At 43.1% G+C, this 5,770-nt stretch overlaps 1 protein-coding gene across 2 annotated transcripts in view; it reads right to left on the bottom strand.

The window, feature by feature from the left end:
- LOC122078943 overlaps positions 1-133 on the bottom strand; it is a 4,863-nt gene extending 4,730 nt beyond the window's left edge. The window contains exon 1 of one of the 2 annotated variants that reach the window (XM_042645148.1): positions 4-133. The gene's annotated coding sequence lies outside the window, so the exon portion shown is untranslated. The other variant, XM_042645149.1, reaches the window with a different exon arrangement.
- Between the last annotated feature and the right edge of the window lie 5,637 nt (positions 134-5,770).

Below are 5,770 nucleotides of genomic sequence, written 5' to 3'. Positions count from 1 at the left end.
AACCATTAATAGCAATGCTATAAGCATATGCAACCGAGAATTTCCCATTTTAGGTCACAACCCACACAAATTTATCAGGTGGGAAAAATAGGAATAGGGATGGAAAGGATTCTGTAAGCAATTTCTGGTGGCCACCATCTAAATAAAAGATCTTGATTCCAGGAGCGGTCCGAAGGACAAATAAAATCAGCCACCACAGTTGGGGCATCTCGTGGGAGTGGAAATGGAGCAGAGGAGGGTGGGAGGTTTGGTATCCAATAGTCTGACCATGGATTTATGGTCGTTCCATCTCCCAACTGGAGAAAGAGGCAAGATTTAAGTTCCCTAGAGGCACAGACTGATTTCCATCCCCAGGAAGCGGTGGCAGGGCATTTGGCATCCAGGAAGCTAGAATTAGGAAAATACTTATCTTTCATCAATTTTGCCCAAAGAGAAGTCAGCTGAGTTAGGAGTTCCCATCCCTTCTTGGCCAATAGCCTTGTTCATGTATGCTGTACATTTAACATTGAGACCCCCATAGCTCTTTGGTAAACAGATAGTGTTCCAGGAGATGGTAGGAATCTGTGTCCTATTTCCATTCGACCAATAAAAATTCCTGCATATGGAATCCAGTGCCTTGTGAACCGAAGCAGGGAGAGAAAAACATGACATCATATATAACGGCATGGATGAAAGCGAAGAATGAATGAGAACCGATTTCCTAGCCGGACTGAGAAACAGAGCTTTCCAATGCTGCAACTTATTTGAGACTCCTTGGGAAGCCTCCACCATTGATGCCTTACCGAACAAAATGAGATCGTCGGCAAAGGCAAGATGTGAGATTCTTTGACCTCCCCTGCTGATTTGTATTCCATTGATGTTCTTCGACTCCATAGCAGCAGCCAAATGAGATGATAACAATTCAGCACATAGAACAAATAGATAAGGCCATAAAGGATCCCCTTGCCTCAATCCACGAGAAGGTTTGAATGGAGGGATAGGCTTACCGTTGAGTAAGATGCTAAATGAGGTGGTTTCAACACAAAACATAATTCGCTCCACCCAGATTTTATCAAATCCATAACTCTGCAGCGTCTTCCTTAAGAAGGTCCACTCCACCCTGTCATATGCCTTACTCATGTCCACTTTAAGTGCAAAAAACCCAAACCTTCCTCTACGCATGTTTTTGAATCTTTGCAAAATCTCATTTGTAATGAGTATATTATCTTGTATGTTCCTTCCCCTAATGAAGCCATTCTGACAGACTGAAATGATGTGTAAGGATATGCGAAGTCCGTTAACAATTATCCGACTAATGACCTTATATATGAAATTACAGAGACTAATCGGGCGAAACTCCCCTATGAAAGAGGGGTGTTGGACCTTTGGAATAAGAGAAATGTATGTCTGATTCATTCCAAGAGAGAAAGCACCCGAATTAAAGAAATTCTGTATGCACTCTATGACATCCTTCCCAATGATTGGCCAAGCTTTCTGAAAGAACAAACCAGGAAATCCATCCGGCCCAGATGATTTGATAGATGGCATTAAGAAAATGGTAGAGGTGATCTCCTGAGCAGAAACAGGTCTAGTGAGATCATTAATATCTTCTGGGGTAACCCGTCCAATGATGGGAAGGAAGTAGCTATCATCCAGCTGCGGGTTTGATGTAGAAAATGTCTCTTTAAAAGAGTGCAGGAAAGCAATTCCAATATCTTGTTCTTCCTTAAGATTAAGTCCCTGAACATTAAGGAACTTAATTTCATTTCTGGCTTTTCTTTTCATAGTGCACATATGGAAAAATCTAGTATTTCGGTCTCCCTTACCGATCCAATCAGGCCAGGATTTCTGTTGCCATAAAACTTCCTCTTGGTGTAGCAATTTCTTGAGTAATGCAATTAACTGTTTCTCCTGAAGAAACCACTGCAGATCTTTATTACTTGGATCAATCTGTTGATGAAGTGAGAGAGACGACCTGGTCATCATAAGCTGTTGTGAAATGTTGCCAACGCATGTCTTATTCCACCTCCTGAGAGAACCAGCTAAAGCTCCCAGTTTGGAACAGCATCTGAATGAAGGAGAACCCATGACCTCATGAGAGTTCCAAGCTTGAGTGACCAGTTCAATGAAGGAGGTTTCAACCACCCAAAAGGCCTCAAACCTGAATGGACGCCTCTTCCGCCTTTGGCTGGCCTCGGTGTTCAAGATTAATGCTCGGTGATCAGGAGAAGCCATGATCTCAGACACAACCATCGCATTGGGAAAGAGCTCAGTCCAAAGAGTATCAGCCAAAAATCTATCGAGTTTGGCCTCAATTCTGCGTTCCCCAACCTGCTTATTGGACCATGTAAATTGGTATCCATTCAAACAAACTTTGGACAGACATGCGAGGTTGATGAATTCACTCAAAGGACGGGTCTGATGTGTTGTTACAGGTCTACCACCCTGCTTATAATTGATATCCAAATATGCATTCCAATCGCCTGTTGCTATCTAAGGGAGTAGAATAAATGAAGCCACATGTAATAGAGAGACAATTGCAAAGATCTAACATTTTCAAGACAGCTGAGGTAGAGAAATGACATATTCCAATATTGACTCAACTCAGGAAGGTAAATCTCAGTATGGATACACCCCATGTTTTGCAAAAGGACCTTTAACTGTACACTATCATTCCACATTAAGAGAAGCCCACCCGCACCATGTTGCGCAGGAACACAAAGAAAGGGACTGAAAGATAGAGAGCGACAAAATGAATTGAATCTCAGACTGGAAGATTTGGTTTCTGAAAGAAAACACACTACCGGTCTGAATTTATACACCAGGTAGCGGATTTCTCGCTTAGTTGACGGGCGACCAATCCCTCGACAGTTCAGCGAAATGGCCTTCATGGCTTGAAAATCGTCTCCTGGGTTGATGTTCTTCTAGGGAAAAATGTTTTAGAAGCATTTCCTATACATTATTGGAAGCACTGGACCAATGCATGGATGCTATCAGGTGAGTTCACAATTATATGATTGACAAATGGCGATCCATGGTCACAGATAGCAGCACTCTAGCCAATGCATGTGAGATGGGAAGAGAAAAAAAAGAATACCAGAAATTGGAGATACTTTCAAATTTTGCATGCTTAAGCCACGTGGCATTAAAAAGGGGGCAGTGATACCAAATTTCCAAGAAATCCTAACAGTCAAGCGTGGCATAGAAAAGTTCCAATTTCATCTTATTGGCCATAAGTTTCTCGCCGAACTTGACATGTCAAGTTTTCCGCGAATGCTTGAATTTCGCCAGAAAATTCTTCCTCAAGCACAGCTTCTCCGATGGGCTCAATGGTTCTCCCAATGGTCGTTTGATGTTAATCACATAAAAGGAAAAGAAAATGTATTGGCAGACTTTCTCTCTCGACCTACCTCTACCTTTGCCATCATACATTTACTTTTCCCCCTAACCCCTGGTGCCTCCACCTCCCAGTCTCCACCACCTAGCCATAACCTTTGTTGTTCCCTCCCACCTGGCCTTTCCCCAGAAATTATCCAAGAACTAACCCAGAGACGAATCATCTCTTACAGCAAGACTACAGCCATCCAACTCCTCATGGTTGCCCTTCGTCGTGAAGGATTAGTCTTACCAGGAAGTTATTTTCACCCTGACTATCCATATCTCACCCTTTTCTCTTTTACCACTCTACAAGAACTCCAAGACCTCCCGGTTATTTACAAATGTATCTTTTGGCACCTCTGTTCAGCCTACACTATTGCCTTAAGCCTCCCTTTAAGCACCATCCACTGGTTTACCACTCGCTGGATGTTTCCCACTCCAGGATGTTCTTGACCCAACCTAACAATCATCCACTTCCTGCAACTCTTTGCCCCTATTCCTCACTGGTTCCACCTTTTATCCTCTCATCTTCCACACGAGGATGACCTGAACCCACACTATATTACCATCCTGTTCCACAGGCCTCCACTCATCCACCAAACCTTTGACCAGCAGCAACCCTGCCATTACATTCACTATACCCCTGATTTCCATGTATTAAACATCAAGACTTATGAACTCTACACCAATCGAGCTCAACACAGAGATGAATGGAGATCTTTCTTGGCTACTATGTGCGCTGCAAATGACATCCTCCCATGTCATGTCCCGGCCCCGCTTCTCCTCCGTCTTGACACAGCTTGGGACATCCATCAAACAGGCAGACTCACTGATCCACGTATTGGACATCTTCTAGATGCTCATAATGACTGGCTAATCGATATTGCCAGCTGGTACCCAGCTAGTAGTTCTGACAACACTGATAGCAGTTAGTGCTTAGAATCCTATGTCTCTTCCTTTGTAGATTTTGCTCTATATATAGAGCCTTATGTATGAATGAATGACATCCGATCTTTGTGTGTGAAAATCAGCCCTTATGTTTTAAAAATGGTATCAGAGCCAATTCTCCCCTTCTCCGGCTAACTTCCTCTTCTGGCTATCCCCCTTACTTGGATTGAACCTGCTGTAGCTAAAGATATAGTCTAGGCCACGCCCTTTTGCAAGTAATCCCTGTTTATGGTTTCGACTGGCAGAAAAAGTCCCTTGAGCGTTGTGGGCTTTTAGGCTAAGGTTGTCGTTCAATGCCCTAGTTGGCTTGGGTTGCTCTATGGTCCGGTACTATGATCAGGGGGGTTCTTGATCGGCCTCGACTAGCTGTGTCTTTACCTACTCTAGTTTCTCCAACAAGTGGTGATGGTTCAGATTTGGATTTTACCCAGTTCCTTTTGTTGATTGTCTTATGGCTTCGCCTTTTTCCTCTTTGTTTTCTTCTCCACGTCGATCTTCTTCCTCCCGATCTTCTTCTTCTTCTTCTCTAGATTACCTGTATGAACTTTCTTATGTTCCTGATGATCAAGTCATCCCTGCAACCCCTACACCACTTCTTAATCCATATACTGTTTTTCCAAAAACACCAACACCCTCTAAATGGACTACTCTTCTTAAACCTAAGAAGACTCCTCCCTTGAAAGAATTGGTACAGGCCTCTCGCTTTAACTAGTTCCAGATTCCTGCTACAGAAAAAGAGTAGCTTTCACTCTGGAGATACCTTTGGAACTAATCCCTTAATGGATCCAACAAGGGTATACTCATCTCCATCTAGGAGCCATCAAGTTTGCTCTCTCTTTCTATGGTAGAAAAGGACTCCCAGTGGTCTCCCGTGTTGCTTTGCTTGATAGTAGGTTTTTACGGTATCAACATGCCATGATAGCCACCGTTCAAACAACGTTGAATGCTGGAACAGTGTTTTTAACTATGTATCCTAACTTTAATATTCCACTGTCTGACCCTCTTCTCCCCACTGCCTTAAAATTCCAAATCCAAATTACTAGTGTTCCCCAGAATGTTATTGCTAAGGCTGCTACTTTGCACTATCAGATGGCTTATCGATTGCAAAATTAGGCATTTGACCTACTCATAGGCCATTCTGAAGATGCATTGTTCATCACCATGGACTCTAACCAAGTCCCTTGCTGTACCTATGTCCCACGACAAATATCTAGAGACGAGCTTCTTTGTCTCCTTCCTTCTTCTTGGGTTACAACTTATGAACAACAAGTCTCAACCTCTCAACCACAGGCCCCTCCAGAACCAGTTCATTCCACAAATCCCGAATATATCACCCATCCCAATGGTGAGGTAGAAATTCGGTTCCAACTCCTTTTCGGGATGATCCAAGAAAACATTCCAATGAAATCCTTTGACTCTAAGGGTGATCCGATTTATTTCTTCCAAGATCCAGTTATCGGTCATA

Source organism: Macadamia integrifolia, chromosome 5, assembly GCF_013358625.1.
Source record: "Macadamia integrifolia cultivar HAES 741 chromosome 5, SCU_Mint_v3, whole genome shotgun sequence".
In the NCBI taxonomy this organism is placed as follows: Eukaryota; Viridiplantae; Streptophyta; class Magnoliopsida; order Proteales; family Proteaceae; genus Macadamia; species Macadamia integrifolia.
Note: the sequence above shows the minus strand (reverse complement) of the source record. Positions and strands in the feature narration are given on the sequence as shown.